Source organism: Dermacentor variabilis, chromosome 8 (assembly GCF_050947875.1).
Source record: "Dermacentor variabilis isolate Ectoservices chromosome 8, ASM5094787v1, whole genome shotgun sequence".
In the NCBI taxonomy this organism is placed as follows: Eukaryota; Metazoa; Arthropoda; class Arachnida; order Ixodida; family Ixodidae; genus Dermacentor; species Dermacentor variabilis.
The window spans coordinates 55,602,991-55,627,101 of record NC_134575.1 but is presented as its reverse complement, the minus strand read 5'-3'; the positions used below and the strand labels follow the sequence as shown (position 1 = coordinate 55,627,101).

The window sequence follows — 24,111 nt, the reverse complement described above, 5'->3', positions numbered from 1 at the left end:
ACGTACGTATTATCTTTTTACTGTTGTTTGCATTCATAAGACTAGAAAGTTCCGCTGTGTTTTAGTTAATTTTCAAGTTGTCGCATTTTGTTTCATGTCAATTGTTTCATTCATTCCTTCTGAATAGTCATTTATAAAGTTGTCACTGCAAGGTTATTTCACTGATATGAAATAATTGCATTGTTTGTTAACACCTCACAGAGTCAAGCACTAAGGGCCTTTGCTGTATTTTTCCCCTCAGAATATAGCGGTGAAACGAAGTGGCAGCTACTATGGTACTACTGCTGATGAATGTGCTCTTTTTATCCGAAGTTTCGCAGATCACGGCATGTAAGTAAAATATTTTCTTACTTAATAGTAAAGAGGATTCTCTTGTCTTCACGCGTCTCTTGTGATTCTCTTGTGATTCGCCCGTCTTGCGCGTCAAGACGTGCAAGACTGGTGATGATGGCTACGATTAAGTGTGCGAGTAGCGCGCGCCGTCTGTGTGTAAACAAAGCGCCCAGCTCACAGCGTTATCTTCCTAATATAAATTTTGTGCAAATATAATCATAATACTAAATTCTGAAACTCGAAATGAAAACACGTATTGAGCTGCGCTCAAATTTTCCATTAGGGAGTATAGTAATCGTCGGTGAAATTTTTCACTTCGTTGTTATTGTCGTTAACAAGGCGTGGGCATATAATGCTCCAAACGTCTACCTGGCATGAACTCATTGCGTAGTCCACCTCAATATAATATTTTTGTCCAGCCACTTCGACAGGTATTACTTAATGGTCTGAGCTGCCATTGGAAGAATTTGTGTCAGTCTGTAACTGGTCTTTGCCAGCTCGGCTTATTCTTAATATCGCTGCCTTCTCAAGTAGGCTTCAACCGGCTGTCACGTAACCTCAAGCGTTCAACTGTAAAAAGTGCACTTGTTTGAAGCCGGTCATGTGGAAGAAGTAGACAGGAAAAGGCAAAGCTTTGAAAGAGCCTTTATATGTGAATGTATATATGCGTAGTGCGACTCACGGTAGTCTGCTCTGTACCACCATCTCTCTGCTCATCCAAGACGCAGGACGTGTCCAGGGAGGTCCTGAAGAGCGCTTCGCAAGAATGGGAACGCGCTTTAAAATAAAAATCCGGGAGCTTAATAAGCTGTGTCGTAATGTTAACGATTTTCTCCCGCATTTACTGCTAAATCGCCACTTCCTTACATTTATTGATTTGCTCAATCACACTAGTCAGCACGGCCTTGCGCTTTCAAGCCAGCTTTTTTATCATAGAGTGAGAATTCCCTTGCGTCCTGCTACCCTGTTATTAGGCATTTGCATTGTCCTTTTTTGGAGCTAACATTCCTGCGTTAAACTTCGTGGTCCGCGGCTCTCCTGTTGCTGGATTTATTCGATCCTAGGATGCCGGGTGTTCGGTGTTCGATCCTGGTCTTCGCCTCCTTCCTTTGCCAACTTTATTACTAATGAGCAGCCGCACTGTGGCACAGCGTGATGCCTGCTTCCAAGATATCACCGCCTCATTCTCTTTTAAAGGTTTGCAAACTTTCTTCTTTTGCTACTAGTGGCCTTAAGATGTTCAAGATTTTGTTGGTGCCTATTTATTTTTTTGCGAGTGTAATGCAGCTAACATGACTTCAAACCTTTTATATTCCCGCACTCTGGGGCGTATGCGTCAGCACACGTTTGGTGTCAGCCGACACTACGCAGCCGAGCACAAGCGGGTTGGGCCCTTCCACGTGTAGCCGTGAGCGGCTTAGCCGTGTCTGAGTAAAGGGGGATCCGGGGGTAGAGCTGATGCCGGGTGTTCGGACCTTAAGGCCCCCCGGCTGAGGCAACACACCTTTTAGGTCTATGCTTCATATACACAGTGCCTCCAGACTGATGCACATGCAGGAAATTGGCAGCCGCTTTTTCCTGTCCTGCTGTTCAATCTTCGTCTTTCTCTCTCCCCTTTTCATCTGTCCTGTCTTCTATTGCCTTGTCACTTCAGAAATTCCGGGTGGCAAGGGTTGACCTTGTTTCGGTAGCCAACATGGGTGTACTATATCTGGTTACAGCAGTGGCGGATAGCTGATGCTTATAGGACCTGGATTTTCCAGGACCTGCAGCATCCCCTCATTATGCTCCATAGTTTATGGGTGACATTGCTGCTAAAAATTCGCATCTACTTATGGCAAGTTCATTCCCTCAACTCCCTGATTGCCCTCAGAAACAAGGAGGCACCAAAAAATGTTTCAAGTTTTTTTTTTGCGGACAAAATAACAATTCCTCACGATTTGATGTAATACACTCTAAGAAATCAGAAAAGGCTGCAAGAATGGTCTCACCTTTCGTGGTTGCAAAAACATTGACTAAAGCTTTTGACCCCGGGAACAAAGGCTCGAAGCTGGCAAGCTTTTATCTCCTGGAGCTCCGAGAAAAGGAACTTGGAAAACTGTCCAACCTAGTGTCATTTGGAGACCTCCCAGTGGCAGTGACTCCGCACCGCACAATGAACATCACCAATCTAGTGTTTCCCTTAATGATCGGATGGAGTTGACTGAAGCTAAGCTACTACAGGGCTGGAGGGATTAGAATGTAATCAATCTCAATATAGTTAGGATGAGGTGTGATGGCAGAGATCGAAAGAAAGCCATTCTTTCGGATCGCATATGGTGCCTGGTACCATTGAGGCAGGGTACAAAGGATCCCGGTCAGACCACGGGTCCGCAGTGCGGTCTCATGGTGCCAAATATTTGGCCACTTTTCAAAGAACGGCCCAGGCCGCAAGGCGTGCACTAATTGCACTGCCCAAGAACACCCATCTCACAATCGCGAGAACGCTGTACACTGAGTGAATTGTGAAGAGTAGCACGCCGTATGCTCCCCGTCGTGCCGATCCTGGAAAAAGGACTGGAAATACATAGTAACAATCAAAGTCAAGGAAAAGCTATATTTAAAGGAAGCACGCAGGCGGGTAGTGTTACGTTGTATAAGGTTGCGTACCGTAACGTAGCGTTGTATCGCATCAGGTGGCAGCACTACAACGGCCTCTGGTGGCTGCCCAGCACACACACAGTGAGTCGGCAGTGACGCCTTCTCCCCTCCCTCGACGTCTGTAGCTAACGCTGTGCTCCCGTCTCAGAAGAAGGGGTCGTTGGCCTCCGGATTGGTTGCCTCAATGGTCTCGTCCCCAGAGACGAAGTCAAACCTCGCATCTCGGCCCCCGGAAAGGACTCTGTGATCTAATTCGCCTGTCTTAAACACACTGCACAAAAACCACTCTTACCATGGATGCACAACTATTACAATGGAACGTCAGAGGACTCCTCCACAACCTTCATGACGATAAATAAATGCTTACACAGGTTTAATCCAAAGATTCTATGTGTTCAAAAGACATACCTTAAATCTATGGCATCTTGCACAAAGACAATGACATTGCTTGAATGCTAATCGCTAATCGTTGACATTCATGGTGGGGTGGCTTCTGCTGAGATTTTTTTCTAAAGATATCCGTTGATCAGACTTAATACACCAAACATTTACTTTAAAGACCTAAGAGCTGTGTTTGCTCTTGCGTCCTGTCTATTATGTTAAAACGAGGCGCCCCTGTTAATCTGCAAGAAAGTAAACTTAGGAAATGTGTTCTCTGCTAGAAATCTTCAAAATAAACTCCAAAAGTTATGCTATATGTAGTGTACTTATGGAACATGTATGGACTATATGTAATGCTTTTTTATGCAAAGTCTTACATTCTCCTTTTATATTCACCGAAGAAAAAAATAATTTTCTCTGTAATTTTTTTTTTGTTTAGCGTGTCCCGATAAAGAACAACCAAGTTACTGCCAGAGTAATGATTTTATTCCGCAACCATATTGCAATGGCGTAGAGCAACAAGACAAGTGGCATTGCAAGAAGAGAAGTGACACAAAGTGTGGGTGTATTGCGCCTCTCTACAGGAGAAAGGATGGAAAATGCGTACCCAAGGACCAATGTGGTAAGCGAGTGGGAGATCTTCCTTCAAGCTAGGTACAGCTTGTGGGTTAAGAAAGACGCTTAAAAGGATATACAATTGATTTGCAAGTTTAAATGTTAACAGAACATCTGAAAGTTTCGGAAAAGTGCTTATGAAGCCTATGATATTTCGCCATCTTTGAGCTGCCTTGCATTCAAAGGAAAATATTACTATTCAAAAGTATAACTTTTCCGTTACCGCTGGGAATGTGCGCGTTTCCGCTGTTTTTGCTGAGAGCAAAAAATTATGAAATGGGAAGAATAGGCACCATGCTCCCAGTTCCCAATTTTTGGTTGGGAGATAACGCTGAAAGAATTATTTTCATCTTTTGTTAGGGTCAACATTACCAATAGTGATGCCCGCGCTATGCAGGAAATCCATTGTTTCGCAAATGTGCGAACGGGTAACTTCATACTGCACATGTAGTGTCAATTTTTACTCACTGCAGCAGGCCCGTGATTTATTTTTACAACATCATGTAGGTACGCGAAGCAATGGTTGTTAGGTGAGATAAGCACGCAGAACCCTCCTAATAACTGCACATTGCTTTCGCTGAGATTCTATGTGGAAATAAGGTGGGGGTCTAGTGTGCGTTGAACTGTCGCTGGAGCCTCCACTTGCATTGTTCAACACCTGCGCATTTCTTCGCGGTAATGTAAGGTGTTTCACAATAGTGTACACAAATAACAAGGACACTGATACAGACGTTGTTCAAAATGTAAGAGATTACACGGTTAGTGTAGCTTCAGTTGAATGTCGTTCCGAAATTGAGCGCGTGCTCTTTGGTGTGTGAAAACCCCATATGACCAGAAGGGTGAGCTGCGAATAGTTTTTACATCAGGTGTGGAAATTCCTGTGCTGCAAAGCAACCATGCTGGAAAAAAATAGAGTTGCACTTGATATCATTAGAACACAATCACCAATAGAACACGCATACCCGTGCTTCTGCTGTTGTTTGAGACAGCGCTAGAAAGAGCACTGTGTCAAACAACATGAGTAACTTCAAATTGGTTTCTTGAAAATCTTTTCACTTAGCTGGGTGAGAGAGAAGAGGCGGCCACGGCCTCGTCAATCTTGGATGCATCTTCGACAACAATCAGGATGCAGCGAATGCCAGCCGTATTCAGTGGTAGGGTGCAAATATAAGCGATGCCATCTGTGTGAAATATAGCAGCAGAAGGCAGAATGCGTGCGAGTAGCGCAGGTTTAGATGGCGCAACACTTGTTTCACAGGTATATTTCCCAGCTAGCAACCTAAGAGCGAACACTCTTACATATTTTGACCCAGCAGATGCGCTCCTGTATTTTTTTTCAGCGTTGCTCGCTGACATTTATGTCAGTCTTCCGGTGGGTCGTGGATGGCGCGATGAATACCAGGTCCCGACGAAGCAGGGATGACTACAAGGTGCTCTTCATCTTGCTATTTATTCTTCCCTTTACGACGGTATAGGGTTCTGTCGCGCATGACAAAGTAGCTGCTCTTCTGCGCATCCGTAAGTGAAGCTGCGATAGCCGCCACAACAGTGTCTTGGCGTTGGGCCTCGGTGACGTCTTGGTGAGAAATTATATCCGGGCTTCCTTTATTCCAAACTCGTCGGAAAAGGTGTAGTCCACGCCTACAATCATGTCGGCAGGCAAGCCGTCGAATACGGGGACCTCGAGTAGATTATTTTACGAGTGGTTGTGTGTGACCGCAGCTCAATGGTATGGTATGGTATGAAGAACTTTATTGAGGTCCTGAGGGATCAGTCTCGGACTGATGCGGGCCGCTCCCACGTCGGTACAGAGAGGCCGAGCCCCTCTGCCATCACACGGGCCCTCTGGACAGCCCTGAGTTGGTCCGCTAGCACTTCACTGTGCAGCATTCGCTGCCACCACTGTTCACCTCGAGAACCATCACCGGCCAACGCCAAGCAGCGCCACAGCATGTGTTGTAAATCGAGCAAACCCCCACACTTACTACAATAGACTGAAACCCCGCAGTCCGGATTAATTTTATTCATGATGACCGGGTTAGGGTACGTCCGTGTCTGCAGAAGCCTTAATGTAACCGCCTGCGGCCTACTTAATTTAGGATGTGGCAACGGGAATGCCCTGCGCCCTAAGTAATAGTGCTTGGTGATTTCGTTGTAGGTTAACAGTTGGTCCCTGTACTCAGGAGCGGGAGATCCAGCCCCTTCAGGGAGTACACGGCACACTAATCCTCGTGCCTCCCTGTGCGCCACCTCGTTGAGGTTACGCGGGGCTCCCTCCACTGTCCCCATGTGCGCCGGGAACCAAGTAACGGTATGCGAAGTGATATCCCTACGCTGCAGCAGTCTGTTAGCCGGTTCCGCAACAAGTCCTCTCGAGAAGGCTGTAATCGCAGATCGCGAGTCGCTAAACACCAAAACTCTTCTAGAATCAAGTAGTGCTAGAGCAATAGCCACCTGTTCAGCAACCCCCGGGTCTTTGGTATAAATGGAAGCAGCATTTCTAACGCTCCCTTTGCCATCTACTACCACCACCGAATAAGCATTTTTACCATTAATCCATGCGGCGTCAACAAACGCAGACTCCTCCTCCTGATCCTTTGCCTCTCGCAACAAAGCCCTAGCTCTCGCGACCCGCCTCCCTACATTGTGCACGGGGTGCACATTCCGCGGAAATGGACGAACCATGATATTTGCCCTAAGGTTCACGTTCAACTCGTGTAGAGGCGCCCTATCGTGCGACACAGCCACCGATTCTTCAATTGACTGTAATATATACCTACCCGCTGGTGTACCTAGCAACCGCTCCCTCTGTGCGGTACGTTGAGCCTCAGCAATTTCATCTAAAGTATTATGCAAACCCAGTCGTAACAACATATCGTTTGACGTAGTCATAGGCAGACCAAGCGCAGCCTTGATGGCTTTTCTGATTAATGCTTCCAATTTATTTTTCTCCCCCCTATTCCAATTTAGCATAGCTGCCACATACGAGAAATGACACATAATAAATGCGTGAACTAAGCGCATCGCACCTTCCTCTCCTAAACCCCTATGCCTATTAGAGATCCGTCTTATAAGTCTTATGGCCTCCTCCGTTTTCTTGGTAATACGCTGAATGGTTCTAATGTTCGATCCGTTCGCTTCAAGTACAAAACCCAGGACCCTGATTGCTTCAACTTTGGGTATCACCGACCCTTCCCTAGTATGAATTCTAATGCAAGGCTCAACTTCCGGTACCCAACCCCTCGGCCTACGACCTAGCTTCTTAGATTTGAAGATCAACAACTCCGACTTTTTAGTGGAGCACTTGAGCCCCATGAGACCCAGGTACTCCTCCGTAAGCGTTACCACCTGCTGCAGCCTAGCCTCAAGCTCTCCATCACTACCACCGACACTCCATATAGTAATGTCATCCGCGTAGATAGAATAGCCAATATCCTGGACAGTGTCCAGTCTATTAGCCAACTTCGACATCGCCAGATTGAATAACATAGGCGAGAGTACGGATCCCTGCGGAGTACCACAGCAACCCAATTTAACGACTTCCGATTTTATCTCCCCAAACCTGAGACATGTCTTTCTATCCGTAAGGAAAGCCTTGACAAAATTGAAAAGCCGCTGCCCCATATTCAAGTCCGATAGCACCCGTAGAATGAAAGAATGTCGGATTTTATCGAAAGCTTTTTCCACATCAAGTCCAATTAGTGCCTTAGTATGCCTTGTTCGCCGGTCAAGGATCTGATGCTTAATCCTGATCATAGCATCCTGAGTCGAGAGGCCGGGCCGAAATCCTATCATCGAATGCGGAAAGACCCCATTGCCCTCAACATAACGCGTTAGCCTATTTAAAATGGCATGCTCAGCGACTTTTCCCAAACACGACGTCAGTGAAATAGGTCTGAGATTTTCAAGCCCTATGGCCTTGCCTGGTTTGGGTATCAGAACAGTAGTTGCCAGTTTCCACTCTTCCGGGAAAGAGCCTTCCTTCCATAGGCAATTGATCTGCCGCGTAAGGAACTCAATTGACCCATCGTCTAAATTCCGTAGCATTTTATTCGTAATGCCATCCGGCCCTGATGCCGATCGACCATTAAGATTCTGCAGCGCCATCCTGATATCACTTTCAGTAAATTCCGCGTCCATAGCTGCATTTTCGTCTCCACTATATTCCAAAACCCCATCAGGTGTATCGTGCCAGGTCTCCAAAGGAAGGTATCTCTGAGCCAAATCCTTTAGCAACTCCTGCTCCGTGGAGTCCCGACACGCCTGATGGACCAGCTTACCTATCACAGTCCTCTGATTAGACTTAGTGTTTGTCTCATCTAGTAGATGTCTGAGCAAACTCCATGCGCCTCCCCTCTTAATGCGACCATCAATAGAATTGCACACTTCATCCCATTGCTGCTTGCACAGTACCCGACAATGGTCTTCAATTTCCTGATTAACCACTGCTATACGCTTTCTAAGCCTTCTATTTAATCTCTGACCCTTCCATCTCGCTAACATCGACTGCTTTGCTTCCAACAAATGTGCCAGGCGACTATCCATGTGTTCCGTGTCAATATCGGTCTGAACCTCTTTAGTGGACGCCTCAACGTCACTTTTAAGCTGACTAGTCCACTGTTCCAAGGTCAACTCATTTCCTTCATCATCGATTCTCTGCGCTCTTCTTTTCCTAAATGCATCCCAGTCAACCATCCTGAATGTGCGCTCCTTTTTATTAGCCACTGCCAAAGTAATCATAAGTATGTAATGATCGCTACCAAAATCTTTATTAGAATTTGACCAGGACGAATCCACCACCCCTCGAACAAAAGTGAGATCAGGTGTCGAATCTCTACATGTCGACGTGCCACATCTGGTGGGATACGAGGGGTCTGTAATCAAAGTTAAATTCAAGTCTAGTGCCTGCTGCCATAGTCTCTCCCCCTTAATAGTGCTATAAACATACTTCCACACATGACATGGTGCATTGAAGTCCCCTCCAATAAGCAACGGTGCATCCTTAGCCAGATTGGTTGCCTTGGCCAAGAGAGATTTGAAACTCTGCTTCGTGTCCCGGGGGCTACTGTACAGGTTAAGCAGGTAAACGCTCCTCTGACATGACCTTTGCCGACCTAAGATTACTTCCACCATAATATATTCAATCTTGCAATCTGCCATGTGAAGATCATGTCTAATGTATGCCAACCTCCTATTAATGAGAGTAGCGAGTCCTCTGCCCTGTTCATTATCCTTAACTTCCGCTTTGAAATTCGTTAAGGTCACGTTAGACGTCAGTGTTTCCTGTAACATGATAACTTGAGGCTTGACACCATGCGTTCTAACAAACTGCTGCAGAGACGCCTTCTTATGATTGAACCCCCTACAATTCCACTGCCAAATACTAAATGAACTATTTAATAGAGCCATCTTGACCACGGAAATTTGGTGAACTATTTTTGAGCTCAAGTCCACTCGGCGACTTACCCTGCTGGGCTAGCGGCCGAGTGCACTCCCGCTCCATAACAGGGACCACTGTCTCGTTTAAATATATTTCAATTTTGCCTAATCTCTGATCCGTGATATTTTCCCGTTCTTCTATCCGCTCCAGTCTACTAATGATCTGATTTACACTTTCTTGCTCAATGGTGACACTTGGTTGTACCGTTCACCATAGGCCACGCAAGGGTGGCTCAGTCAGTGGGCTGGAGAGGGGGAGGGGCATGTTTCCCAAGTAGCGACACATGCTCAGAGCCCTTGTGTACAAGCTCTTCAACTCTCCAATACCGCCGACGTCAATTGGCCGCAACTGTAGCGTGCTGCTGTTGCATATCATTTACGGTCTTGCAGCGTGCAACCAATCACAAGACCAGCGGTTGGCGTCCCAAACGGACGAGCGTCCACGTTGCAGTAGTGAAGCTTGCGAGGTAGCACATGGCCGTGTGGTGAAAGCTCGACGCCGGCTAGCGGTATCCTGCACCACTCAAACCTTACGGGCAAAAGCGTAGGCAGCGGTCTCATATGCATACACAGACAGAACGACAGCATGTGTGGAGTTGTCGATGCCATATATGACATACTGTTTGGCTGTTGGGAAGCGCAGGTACGGTTGCGGGTGCCAAGGAGCAACAGTTTGTCGTAAATCTATTCGACTAGGTCTTCATCTCGAGCTTGTTAGCGTGAAGGCATCTGCATAAAGCGAGTGTCATAGGCGCTTGGCAGGTTGTCGAAAGTAGAGCGCAGCGCAGCTGTCCAGCCGGAACAAGTTATAGGCACGCCCTTCGAACATATTCCAAACCTGAGCTATATTTCGGAGACGCCCTTCTGCCATGGGCCTCTGTTCGGCCTCTGTGCATGTTTACTCGATGGTACGCTAATCGCGCTCGGCCTCTATGCACGTACTGGACGGTACGCACCCAGAATACGGGGCCCTCTTGTAAACCACGGAAACCAGGAACAGCCGTTGCCGTTTGCAATGATAGCGCTGTTTGTTCGACGACTGCAGCCAACGCACCACTCATTAGGCAAAGTCGGTCTACCGTGAAGAAGACGGCTTTGGCAAACTCACATGCAGCGCCGTCCACAAGAGCCACTCAGGAGGCCTGCAAGCCATCTCAGGATGATGTGGCCAGTACTTGCTGGGACGCATGTGGTCCCCGTATTGTCCGTGCGCTTGTATTTGGGATGGTCGGCGTCAGGTCTTGGAAAATCTCAGCGTGCGTCGACTGCGCCATTCCAAAGGAAAGGCACCGTACGCCAGAGCATGCGAACCGCTTCATGTTCTCCTCCTTTCTCATCTTTATCCTTGTCCCGTGTCACCGAGCTCGTGCTTTCACTTCAGTACAGTAGTTGTAAACACGTTTTGAATATTTAGAGGCTATCACAGAGGAGCAAGCTAACTGCCTTTTTTTTCTCTTTTCGATATGGAAATGAAATTCTTCACACGTAAAGAATGTGATTCGAATCGGGATCGAATACGATCGCGAAACTGCGTGTATACATTAAGTGATGGAATTATAAGCAATGTAACATCAAGGGTCTTCCACGTATTCGTAGTACCTTTACCAGAGATTCTTGTTAAAACACTGTATAGCGCGAAAGACGATGGACACGTAACCTGCATAGCTGATACTCGAACCTGCGCCCCACTACCCTCTTTGTTTCCTTCGTTGTCCTAGCTCTGAGCGCCCCCTGGTATCATAGCAGGCGCGGGTGCTACAGGTCCTCCCGGCTAGAGCACAAGCGTGAAATGGACGCGATGCAGACGTTTCTAAGGCTGCAAGGGAAACTAAGGATCTTGGGAATCGGTGCTCTAGAGATACGGACGGTTGATCCGTATCTCCACCAAGGCCGTCTTCAGGACATTTCTAGTGTCTCGTGACGTCCCTGCTATGCAATGAAAAACGTTTTCATAGAACGGCGCAGAATGAGAAAGGGCCCATCGTAGGCCGGCATGTTAGGCGCCCGGATACCGTCCCGCCTAAGAAAAACGTGAGGCCGCCGCGAGGTCCGGGTGTTCAAAAAGTACGGCAGCATGTTACTCTCATGTAGCACGTGAAGGTGAAAGCCCGCTGCAAACGTAGTAGTGCGTTAAGGTACACGATCAGAGGGGTCTGGCTCCTTGCAAGACATCAAGAGCTGCAGTTTGAGGCAAACGTGTGGCGCTGTAGGTCAACCTCCAGAACGAAACATGCAAACACCTAATGCACAACCTATAACTTATTTCGTTCTATCTTTCTTTCGCTGTTTGTTCTTTTGTTTGTTCGTTCTTTCTTTAATTCTTTTCTTCGTTCTTTCTCTCTTTCGTTTCTTCATGGCATCTTTGCTTGCCTAATGTGGAATAAATCATTCCTGGTGCGGATAGTTTTACAGTGTAAGCTTCTATAGTCTCACTCCTGTAACCGTTGAGCTTGGCGATGGTATACGCCCCCCTCGCTGGTGTCCGCTATCTGTAGCAGTTCTGGCCAGGAATGAGAAACGTCAAGCGCCTTTCTTAAAGAAAGATGATTGAACGCAAGGCTCCCCCCCCCCCCCCCAATGCGGACCTCACAGTACAACTACAATCGGAACACACTTGCTGGCAAAACCAATTCTTCACTATAAATCTGACCATTAAAAACTTGCGAAAAGTGGAATTGCGCTGCCTTGCCTTAGCAGCGCCTTGTTCAATTGTACCTTCGCCCAATTACCCGAGATTTCCCCTCAAGTTACTAGACTACAAGCGGCAGGATTCCCAGGCCACATTATATCGAGAGGGGCAGAAGAGAAAATGATTAAAATGGTAAAAATTCTTGAACAAGAGAGATCTAGAAGCAGAGAAAACACACGACAAAGACTCATTGCTGTCGTGCCGTATGTTCATCGCTTTCCGACGACACTAAAGTACGTAGCCAGCCGGTTTGGCATTGACGTTGTTTCCGGCTCTTTTGACAGGCTGCAGCGAATCTGCCAGGTGGTGGCCAAAGAGTTTGACAAAAGAAAAAAAAACTGCCTGACCTCAAAGAAGACACCAAGCTCTTAAGATACAAACTTCGTGTAGTGTACATGTTGTCATTAATTTGTGGCCTTATTTTAATGTGCCTGATGGCCGGGTGTGTTAAAACGCGTCTAAAGGAGCATCGACAATCGAAAAAGATGAGCACTCACGCTTAGCCCTATACTGCAATAGCTGTCCTTGCGAACCGGTCTTTCCTAATACGTACTATTAGTTTCTCTTAAAAACAAACAAGTCCTCGTAAGCACTATATACGGCTCACTTACGCAGTTGCGAGTAAGCGCTCATGTGTTCGGTTTGCTTTGTGTCTCGTTTGCGGTGCTGCGCGCTGCAGTTTCATAATGAATTATTTATCTGAAATTTCATTTTCCTGTGTATATACTGATGACTTTCCTGCGTTGAAGAGCCTAAAGCCGGGGATCAGGACCATCCAAAACCTCCCGCACAGCCAGAACCTGCCGAGGTACAGACACATCCAAACCTTCCCGCGGAACCAGCACATACCGAGGTCCAGACACATCCAAACGATCCCGCGCAACCAGGACCTGCCAGCACTGCTTTGAACCTACAGATATCCTTAGACGTTTTATCGGTAGGTATTCACGAATCTTATTTAATTCTGGTAATTTCTGATTAGGTGTTCACCACTGATGAGCACGAGAAATACAGTAAATTCCGCTGATTTATTTAAGGAACATCACAATATGTTGTTATGTTCAGGTGCAAGCACGTATATTTCAATATTCTGTTGCTGCGACGGCACTACGCGACTACAAATATATTTATTATCGACACCTGTCATTATACTTTATTTTTGTTTACGTATACTGCTTTAATAAGAAGAACACTTGCTTCTGCCTTCAAGGTCCTAACGTGGCATGCGTTTTTAACGCGTCTGCAAACTTTTGTTTTGCAGGAATGCCATATCTGCACAAATGTAGCTCAAGCTTTTTTTTCGAAATTTCGCAGCCCAAGAACGCACCTAGCGTTATATTTGGGTTTTTGGCAGGAAGGCAAAACATTTTTCTTTTCTTATTTTTTTCGAGGTTCAAACTGTAGTGAGCTAAATGATTGGAAACAACCATGATCGCTATCGCATACAGAGCCGCGTTTGAACAGATATTTGCAAATCCACCAAACACAGCTTAATTCTGCGCTGCAAACTTCATTCGACGACATTCACAACCATTCTCGCCTGCAGAAACAAAAATGTCAGCAGTAGCAACGAAACAGTGCACTCAATCGTTCTCTCACTGGACATTGTGAGGATAGTTCGCAGCAGCGATTAATAAACCGCACGGTAGATGTCCACTTTATTGGACATTTTTTTTCTCTTATATATAGCGCTACGTTGCAGACGTACATACAAATATGTATTAACAATGCTTCGAGGCAGCGATGCATAAACAAGATGGCTGACTTTTGCCACTGCTTGCGGCACTGCAGCATAACCCCCACCTCTAAAGGCGCCATTTGGCGCTCGCTATAAAGGAGGTGACTGGCGGCAAAATAAGGCTTCAGGAGGGACTTATAAACAGCATCCCTTGGAAGACAAAAGTCCAGCGGCGCGATCTCGTAGTTCAAATTGCCAAGCAGACGCAATTACATGCAGCGCCCTGTTTGTGCGGCAGCAGCTTTTCAGACAAGCCTACGCGGCGACACGTGTGGGTAGGAGAGCACCGGAGCCAGGAGAAAATCGAATGTCCTGATGTCGGCTGTCGTACCGGATCTAATGGCAGCTGGATATTCAGTGAGCCGCGAGCCGGCCATATTGCGTGCTCTGTGAGCCCGGGCGAAGATGTATTGAGCGTAACACCAGTGGGAGTGCTCGTCGACGAAGGAAGCAGTGTGTCAGAGGGCAAAGAAGGATAGCGGCCCAAGAAAAGGTAAAAAAGTGAAAAGCCTGCCGTCTCGTGACGCGACGAATTATACACGAAGGTCACGAAAGGTAACGTGCTGTCCCAATCACTGTGATTGACAAAAACGTAGAGAGACAGCATTTCTGTCAACGTGCGATTGAGCGTTTCCGTCATTCCGTTTGTCTGTGGGTTGTAGGCGCTGGAAATCTCGTGCTCGGCTGCTCGGCTCGGCGATCAGTCAGGAGCTGCCTGGTTGCCCCGTTACGAAGGATGACATCATGTAAAAGGAAATCTGCCACCACAGCCTCACAGCTTGTGCGCAAAGCTCTCGGGACGATATAACAAGTAGCGTAAGCAGTCGTAAGAACTACCCACTCATTGCTTGATTTTGATGGCGGAAAAGGGCCAAGAAGATCGAGACCGACACGAAAGACTGGATCTGAGGGCACATCGATGGAGTGTAGGCGTCCAGCGGGGCAACACAGCAGGTTTTCGCGGCACTGACAGCGCGGACAATTTATAGCCGCATTTATAGCCGCAAATTCGCAAGGGCATTGCAAAGGTCAAACAGCATAACCTTGAATTGGTAGAGGTCATCAGGTGTTAAGAAGGCCGTTTTCTCGCGGTCCACGTCATCTGCAAAGATTTCTGAATAGCCCGATCGGAGATCTATTGACGAAAATTCTGCCTCCGTGCAAGCTGTTCAAGGCGTCATCAATATGCGGCAAGGCGTAGACATCCTTGGCCGTCATTTTGTTGAGGTGTCTGCAATCCACACAAAAGCGTCAACTCCCGTCCTTCTTCACAAGAACGACAGGGGACACCCACGGGCTGCAAGATGGCTCGATAGCGCCTTTAGTCAACATCTTATCGACATCTTGTTGCCTCACTTGTTACGCATGTGAAACTTGGTACGACCAGTGGCGTATCGTATTGGCGTCACCAGTTTAAATACCATGGATGACAACCGATATCTGGGCTAAACTGTGGAAGTCAGATGCAAAAGGTCAGGTGCAATACTCTTGCTAACTTCTTCTGTGATAGTCTGTGAAACGGAGGTGCCTGCAGAGGGCGAAAAAATTTTCGCGTGAAAAGCCGATATCTCGCAATCATTCACAGGTGATAGGCCGCCAAAATATATGCCTGTCTGGAAACAACTTGAGTCGTTAAAATTAAAAAAGGGGGCGAAGTCTGATTGCCTGCAACAATGAGCACGATATGTGGAACGACCACATTTCTTCCAAGCAGTATGTTAGCGGTGGCACAGAGTACATAGACGCCGTCCGGAACAGATGGGAGCGATAGTAGACTGACGTACGTAGCGGCTTGAGGCGAAGGGCGGTTGTCTTCGGGAGAGCGTAAGCGTGGATGTATGACTGGTGGACTACAGCAGCGAGGGCTGAATAGGGCAATAAAAAGTCTTAGCCGAGTCTAACATCCTGAGAACATTCTTCGAAAACGACAAAAAAAAACATTCATTACACGCTCCGGAGTCCAATGCGAGCCTACCAAGCTTGATAGGCGTTCCTCGGTGGGCATCACGGAGGGTGCGGGATGCTGTGGGTGTGAGAACTTTGTTCAGGCGTCGCCGCATTAGCCACTCATCCAGGATACGTGCACGCCAGTGTCAATGAGTGCTGGGACACTGACGCCATCGACTGAAACGTCTATCAAAGCTCTGTTTTCTGAACAAACTGATCACAGGGTACTGCAGTCGAGTTTTCAGTGCATCATCACATCCATAAGCTGCATTGCTAACTTTCCAGAGACAGGTGTCGGTGCTCTATCGGGGACAGCGGGCGACAAGCCTGCGGTGATAGGGATGATGGTCGATGAACTGGTGGCTAATGGCACTGGCGAATTCGCAGTGACGACGAGGGACTGTTCCAAGGAGAACGGCGTCACTGTTTGGCTGTTGCGGTGCCAATGGAGGGAGTTAACGACGGTCGCTGTGTACGGGGTGGTAATAGCTAGTATATGGTAATCGCAGAGGGTTCAAGGTAGTTAGGATTTACAATGGCGAGCAAAGTGATACGCCGTATGGCAAAACAGACCGGCTGATTGTCTGTTGTTCTCCATTCGGCTACATTTCTTTAGAGTGCTCGATACCGCGGACCAGTCGGTAGACTGGGAGCGAGAGGCAGCTGTGAATCGGCAATTGCACATACAGAACGAACTCCCAGATTGCCGAGTTCATCGCGGACTATTGCCTGCACAAGTGGTGCTGTAGGTTAGTTGTTCGGCTCACTGGGGTGGGAAAAAATGGCTGCAGGAGCCATGGCTTCACGTTGTCGCCGCACTATCCACTTGAGATCATCTGTTGATGATGGTTTCTGCACTCCTAGCCTGTCGTCCCAAAAGGAAGCGGCAGCTGTGTTCGACAGACGTGCTAACGGCGTTGCGATACGGTGGCTCTCGACCTACTCAAAGCGTTACGGCACAGAGCCGGTACGTCCTGAATGTGCGAGACGTATAACGCTGTGGACGTTTGGGCGCGGGTCGCTAGTTCTTTTTGAACGGTGCCCTTCCGGCCGGCGGGACGGCGGAAGAAGTCCCTCGGCTTCTGTTTGCAAATGTATCAGTCGTTAAACTGTTCCTCGTGGCTATCATATTACACCTTCGCCGTGCTTTGCATGTAGGAGATCAAGTTAGCCAATATAATCGTCGGATCCCATTTGTTGTGGGCACTTACACGCTCATAAGTCGCGATCCAGTCTTCCACGGCGAAGTGGTTGGTGCCGCGGAACGTTCTTTGATCCAGAGGATGAGCCAGTGCAACAGTCTGGGTTATAGGCGTTGGCATGGGCCATGCCATTTCGGGCCCCGTTTCTTCCTTGATTTCATCCAGTCCTAGGTGACTACCATTTCTCCTGGGTAACCAGCACCTCAACCAGTGTGTTACGTTGTAGAAGTCACATCATCATCAGCCTGGTTACGCCCACTGCAGGGCAAAGGCTTCTCCCATATTTCTCCAACAGCCCCGGTCATGTACTAATTGTGGCCATGCCGTCCCTGCAAACTTCTTAATCTCATCCACCCACCTCACTTTCTGCCGCCCCCTGCTACGCTTCTCTTCCCTTGGAATCCAGTCCGTAACCCTTAATGACCATCGGTTATCTTCCCTCCTCATTACATGTCCTGCCCATGCCCATTTCTTTTTCTTGATTTTAACTAAGATGTCATTAACTCGCGTTTGTTCCCTCACCCAATCTGCTCTTTTCTTATCCCTTAACGTTACACCTATCAATCTTCTTTCCATAGCTCGTTGCGTCGTCCTCAATTTGAGTAGAACCCTTTTCGTAAGCCTCCATGTTTCTGCCCCGTAGGTGAGTACTGGTAAGACACAGCTATTATACACTTTTCTCTTGAGGGATAATGGCAACCTGCTGTTCATGATCTGACAATGCCTGCCAAACGCAGCCCAGACCATTCTTATCCTTCTGATTATTTCCGTCTCATGATCCGGATCCGCAGTCACTACCTGCCCTAAGTAGATGTATTCCCTTACAACTTCCAGTTCCTCGCTGCCTATTGTAAATTGCTGTTCTCTTCCGATACTGTTAAACATTACTTTAGTTTTCTGCAGATTAATATTTAGACCCACTCTTCTGCTTTGCCTCTCCAGGTCAGTGAGCATGCATTGCAGTTGGTCCACTGAATTACTAAGTAAGGCAATATCATCAGCGAATCGCAAGTTACTAAGGTATTCTCCATTAACATTTATCCCCATTTCTTCCCTATCCAGGTCTCTGAATACCTCCTGTAAACACGCTGTGAATAGCATAGGAGAGATCGTATCTCCCTGCCTGACGCCTTTCTTTATTGGGATTTTGTTGCTTTCTTTATGGAGGACTATGGTGGCTGTGGAGCCGCTATAGATATATTTTAGTATTTTTTACATACGGCTCGTCTACACCCTGATTCCGTAATGCCTCCATGACTGCTGAGGTTTCGACAGAATCAAATGCTTTCTCGTAATCAATGAAAGCTATATATAAGGGTTGGTTATATTCCGCACATTTCTCTATCACCTGATTGATAGTGTGAATATGATCTATTGTTGAGTAGCCTTTACGGAATCCTGCCTGGTCCTTTCCTTGGCAGAAGTCTAAGGTGTTCCTGATTCAATTTGCGATTACCTTAGTAAAGAGTTTGTAGGCAACGGACAGTAAGCTGATCGGTCTATAATTTTTCAAGTCCTTGGCATCCCCTTTCTTATGGATTAGGATTATTTTAGCGTTCTTGCAAGATTCCGGTACGCTCGAGGTCATGAGGCATTGTGTATACAGGGTGGCCACTTTCTCTACAACAATGTTCACACCATCCATCAACAAATCTGCTGTTACCTGATGCTCCCCAGCTGCCTTCCCCCTTTGCATAGCTCCCAAGGCTTTCTTTACTTCTTCCGGCGTTACCTGTGGGATTTCGAATTCCTCTAGACTATTCTCTCTTCCATTATCGTTGTGGGGTGCCACTGGTACTGTATAAATCTCTATAGAACTCCTCAGCCGCTTGAGCTATCTCATCCATATTAGTAATGATATTGCCGGCTTTGTCTCTTAACGCATACATCTGATTCTTGCCAATTCCTAGTTTCTTCTTCACTGGTCTTAGGCTTCCTCCGTTCCTGAGAGCATGTTCAATTTATCCATATTATACTTCCTTATGTGTGCTGTCTTACGCTTGTTGATTAACTTCGAAAGTTCTGCCAGTTCTATTCTAGCTGTAGGGTTAGAGGCTTTCATACATTGGCGTTTCTTGATCAGATCTTTCGTCTCCTGCGATAGCTTACTGGTATCCCGTCTAACGGAGTTACCACCGACTTCTATTGCACACTCCTTAATGATGCCCACAAGATTGTTATTCATTGCTTCAACACTAAGGTCCTCTTCCTAAGTTAAAGCCGAATACCTGTTCTGTAGCTTGATCTGGAATTCCTCTATTTTCCCTCTTACCGCTAACTCATTGATCGGCTTCTTATGTACCAGTTTCTTCCGTTCCCTTCTCAGGTCTAGGCTAATTCGGGTTCTTACCATCCTGTGGTCACTACAGCGCACCTTGCCGAGCACGTCCACATCTTGTATGATGCCAGGGTTAGCGCAGAGTATGAAGTCTATTTCATTTCTAGTCTCGCCGTTCGGCCTCCTCCACGTCCACTTTCGGCTATCCCGCTTGCGGAAGAAGGTATTCATTATCCTCATATTATTCTGATCCGCAAACTCCACTAATAACTCTCCCCTGATATTCCTAGTGCCTATGCCATATTCCCCCACTGCCTTGTCTCTAGCCTGCTTCTTGCCTACCTTGGCATTGAAGTCGCCCATCCGTATAGTGTATTTTGTTTTGATTTTATACATAGCCGATTCCACATCTTCATAGAAGCTTTCGACTTTCTTGATATCAAGACTGGATGTAGGGGCGTCAATTTAAAGTACCTTTAATTTGTACCTCTTATTAAGTTTCACAACAAGAGCTGCCACCCTCTCATTAATGCTATAAAATTCCTGTATTTTACCAGCTATATTCTTATTAATCAGTGATCCGACGCCTAGTTCTCTTCTCTCCGATAAGCCCCGGTAGCACAGGACGTACCCGCTTTTGAGCACTGTATATGCCTCTTTTGGCCTCCTAACTTCACTGAGCCCTATTATATCCCATTTATTGCCCTCTAATTCCTCCAATAGCACTGCTAGACTCGCCTCACTAGATAACGTTCTAGCGTTAAACGTTGCCAGGTTCATTGGAAAATGAACCTGGCAACGTTTAACGCTAGAACGTTATCTAGTGAGGCGAGTCTAGCAGTGCTATTGGAGGAATTAGAGGGCAGTAAATGGGATATAATAGGGCTCAGTGAAGTCACATATAAAGTCAGAAGTATAGGGCTCAGAAGTCAGATATAAAGATTATTTTCAATGTTGACAAGGCAGGCAGCGATGCATAAGCAAGGTTGCTTGTTGTTGTTGTAGCCTGTGATGCATGTGGCTCCCACCCACGATGGGAGATTTGCCAAGAAATGGGTGGATTATTCGAAATTATTATGGAGCATAAATTTCCCAGTACCTAATGAAATAGCATTGAATAGGGCAGAATTACCTGTTAAATAAAATCAGGAAGGTCATATTGAGTGAGTAATAATTAATTTAAAAGTAAAAACAAAAATAAAAGAATTTAGCAGGGCCTTCGTTTAGATTCCGTAAGGAATGTTCGGACAGCGAAGCATGCATCCCTGTGGCTGAATCCCAAAGTGGACGCTCCGAACGAAAGAATTGTAGGTTCTGTCAAGTCCAGGCTAATTCTTCGAAAAGGTATTTCCAACCATCTTTTTCTCACCGCAGTAAAGCGGCGGCAAGATAGAAGAAAGTGGTGTATCGTCTCTTCCTCATTACAAAAAGAACAGAGGGGAGAGGGAAGCAAAGACGACCTGTGTAAATAAAAATTCAGCGAGGGTATGCCGCAGCGTAATTCGGTGAGGCAGACCTCAAGCATCTTTGTGTCACAGGATTCGCTATGCCAGGGAAATGCCAGGTGCTTATGCTCTGGAGAAGCAGTCAAATGTGGGTTTGATAAGGCTATTCTTATTGATCGCATCCGAAATCTTGCCGCCGTGATCTGTGCTGTCACTGGTCGAATAGGAAGAACAGGGCCGGATAGTGATGCATTTGCCAGTGAATCGGCAGTTTCATAAAAAAGAAACCTTTATGCCCAGTTTTAGCATGGGTGACTCATTAGTATCGGTAAGGCAAGAGCATACTGAAAGGGAGTCAGTCAGAATGGCAGCCGTTGTAATCATTGGGTCTAATTTACGTAAAGCTAGGATTACTGCTAACAACTAGGCCAGAAAAATGGGTATAAGATCAGGCAACCTTAAATAAAAGGACGAGTCGAGTGTGGGGCAAAATATTCCAATCCCAGCTTTTTCCTCGCACTGTGAAACATCTGTTGCAATGATAACGTTTGTTTCTAGGCTGCTTAGGTGGTCTTGCAACATGGCGTTTAAGATGCCGTAAGGGAGCAGTTTCGCGGGGTTTAGGAAAATGTCATCGAACCTGATCTCTGGGTAATTTGAATGCGTATTATCATGAAGCACCTCGCGAATTTGCACATTTAGTGGTCCAAGTAATGTTTCCACAAATATAATCTGTGGTCCATGAAACCTTGGCCAATGAATAGGAAAAAATAATTCTGGATCAGAGAGGAAAATAATTTGAAGGCGGTTTAATGGGGATTCATATAGCCTGAGGAAAGTCTGAACTGTCAGAAGGTGAAATCGGCATATTATGTATGGGATCCTTGCCTCCAGGTGTAATACGGCATTCAAAACGTATTTTGGGAGGCCTAAGCACAGACGTAGCGCCTCCCGTTCTAACAAAACTAGCGGCCGAAGCTTGTGTGCGGGAACACCTGAGAATAAAACGCATCCAAATACTAACACCGGATGAACATACATCTTATATAGCATCAAGAGGAATTTTCTTCGCATACCTGCTCTCCGGTTGCTCAACTTGCGGAAAATGCCCATTGAACAAGCCCCTTTTGTCGCTATATATTCAATATACGGCCGCCAGTTAAGATTTCCGTTGTAAATAACTCCAAGGTATTTTAGTGACTCTACTTGTGGGATATCTTCGAGTTGATATTTAAGCGATATGTATACTGGGTCTTTAACGGGAAAAACAAGGATAGCACACTTGTTAGCATTCAGGTTTAAGTGTATCCAGCCAGCCTTCCAGTTCCCTCAGATACGACTGCAGTATTTCGTAAAGAGAGTATATGTCACTAGCCATACCAAAAAAACAATGTCATCAGCATAAACATATGTACTGACACCTGGGTGAACGGGGATTCGGCTCAGTCAAATATTAAATAATACTTGTGAAAGTGCCAATCTCTGAGGCACACCTCTTGTTTGCTTATATTTACTGGAAGAATAGCCGCTTCGAAAACAATAGAACTCACTGTCTTAAAAATTCATGCACCCATGCTACAATATAGCCTGGGAAGCAATGGCTGTGTAACCGATTCGTTAAAATTGTATGTTCAATGCTGTCATAGGATTTGCATATATCTAATGTAACTAGAGCCGCGCATTGTTTTTTCTGTCTGGCGATGTTAATGCGACTTTCAAGGTCTACATGCGCGTGCCCTATTGAATAGCCAGATCGAAATCCAATTTGACACAGACTCAACAATAGAATGTCGTCTATAAACTCTATTATATGTCCGAGAAGCACTCTTTCAAAAAGTTTCACTATGTTTGATGTCAACGCAATTGGTCTGATGTTCGCGATAGTACACGCTGCCCCTTGTTTTTTAAGTAAGGGAATAATTTTGGCGATCTTCCTTTATTTTCGAATGCATGCGTTACTAACAGAGTAGTTTAGCAACTTCAGAAGCTCACGTGGAGCTTCTTGAAAGAAAACCTTTAACATTACATCTGTTATACCGTCCGTGCCAGGCGCTGTAGCTGGCAACTGTAACATAACCTTTGCTGCTTCCGAATAGGATATCTCCTTGTAGCCCGAGAATGCAGGAGAAAAAACAGAAGTTTGAAGGCACGTTGCGAACCGACTCTCCAGTCCTTTAGCCAGTAGTTGTAAAGACTCCTGCATTTTCTGTGAGGTATAGACGATTGAGTCTACATTATTGCTCATTGAGAGTGTGTTTCAATAACGAAGGTAATTAAATAAAGCACGTTTGTTTTTGGATTTAGATAGATAATCAAAATGGTTCTTATCGTACTCATCTTTTGCATGTTTAATAGTACGTTTGAAGGTTCCCGAAGTAAACTGATAATCTTTCCAATTTTGTGGGCTCTGATTATGTAGAAGTTTTTTCCAAGCAGCTTTCCTACTTCTATAAACTCGTGTGCACTCGCTGTTCCGCCATGGACTAGATGAGGGACGCTTAGCTGTCTGAATTACATATTCAGACTTTCGTCCGGACGTCTGTAATGCTGAATAAATATTCAAGCCAATTTCTTCGTCATTACTATTAGTTAGTGACGCAATGGTGCACCGCAAGCAGGCTTTAAATTTTTTGCAATTCACAAATATTCTGCCGTGTCGTTGAACTGATGTTAAAGGGCATGCAATTTCAAAGTATACCGGGAGATGATCACCGTTTGTACAGAAATCAATTGTTCTCCAAGATGTCACAGTGACACTTGTGCTAGAAGACGTCAAATCTAACACTGAGCGAGCTTGTCCGCGGACAAATGTAGGTCCTCTGACATTAAGGCATGAAAGGTTTTTATCTATGGTCCAGTTCCACAGACGTGTCCCACCTGAATCTGTTTTGTAACCCCAAGACACGTGATGCGAGTTGAAGTCACCAGTAAGAATGACTTCATTTTTGCAGCTGGCAAGCGCACTATCCAATTGGTATGTACTGTACACGCCAGTAGGGAAATAAGCATCTATAATTGAAAATGAACGGTAGCCTGGGATGCTAAGGTGCACTGCCAAAATTTCACATTCCGGAGACATTAACTTGAACGCTATTTTCGCCTTATGACAAAATTTAGACGACAACAAAATCATTAAGCCGCCTCCTTGTGAAAGGCGATCTAATCGAAAAGATCTAAAATCTTTAAAATGAAAATTTTTCTCATGAGTAAGCCAGGTTTCTTGTAAAATTATGACGTCAGGATTAAGATAAGTTGTTAAGCAATTAAGTCTGTTGAAGCAGAAAACAGGGAACGACAGTTCCACTGTAGCACTTTAAAGGAAGCTGTGGCGATGATGTAATTCAGATAGTTACTTCAGCGACTACCGTGGCAATGAACGTTCTTGAATGCCAGAATGAGAAATT

At 46.0% G+C, this 24,111-nt stretch overlaps 1 long non-coding RNA gene across 1 annotated transcript in view; it reads left to right on the top strand.

Moving 5' to 3' along the window:
• The first annotated feature begins 235 nt into the window (after positions 1-235).
• LOC142591032 (uncharacterized) overlaps positions 236-24,111 on the top strand; it is a 26,531-nt gene continuing 2,655 nt past the window's right edge. The window contains exons 1-3 of the long non-coding RNA XR_012830308.1: positions 236-330; positions 3,794-3,976; positions 12,847-13,034. This is a non-coding gene — a long non-coding RNA (uncharacterized LOC142591032). The remainder of the gene's footprint in view (positions 331-3,793; positions 3,977-12,846; positions 13,035-24,111) is intronic.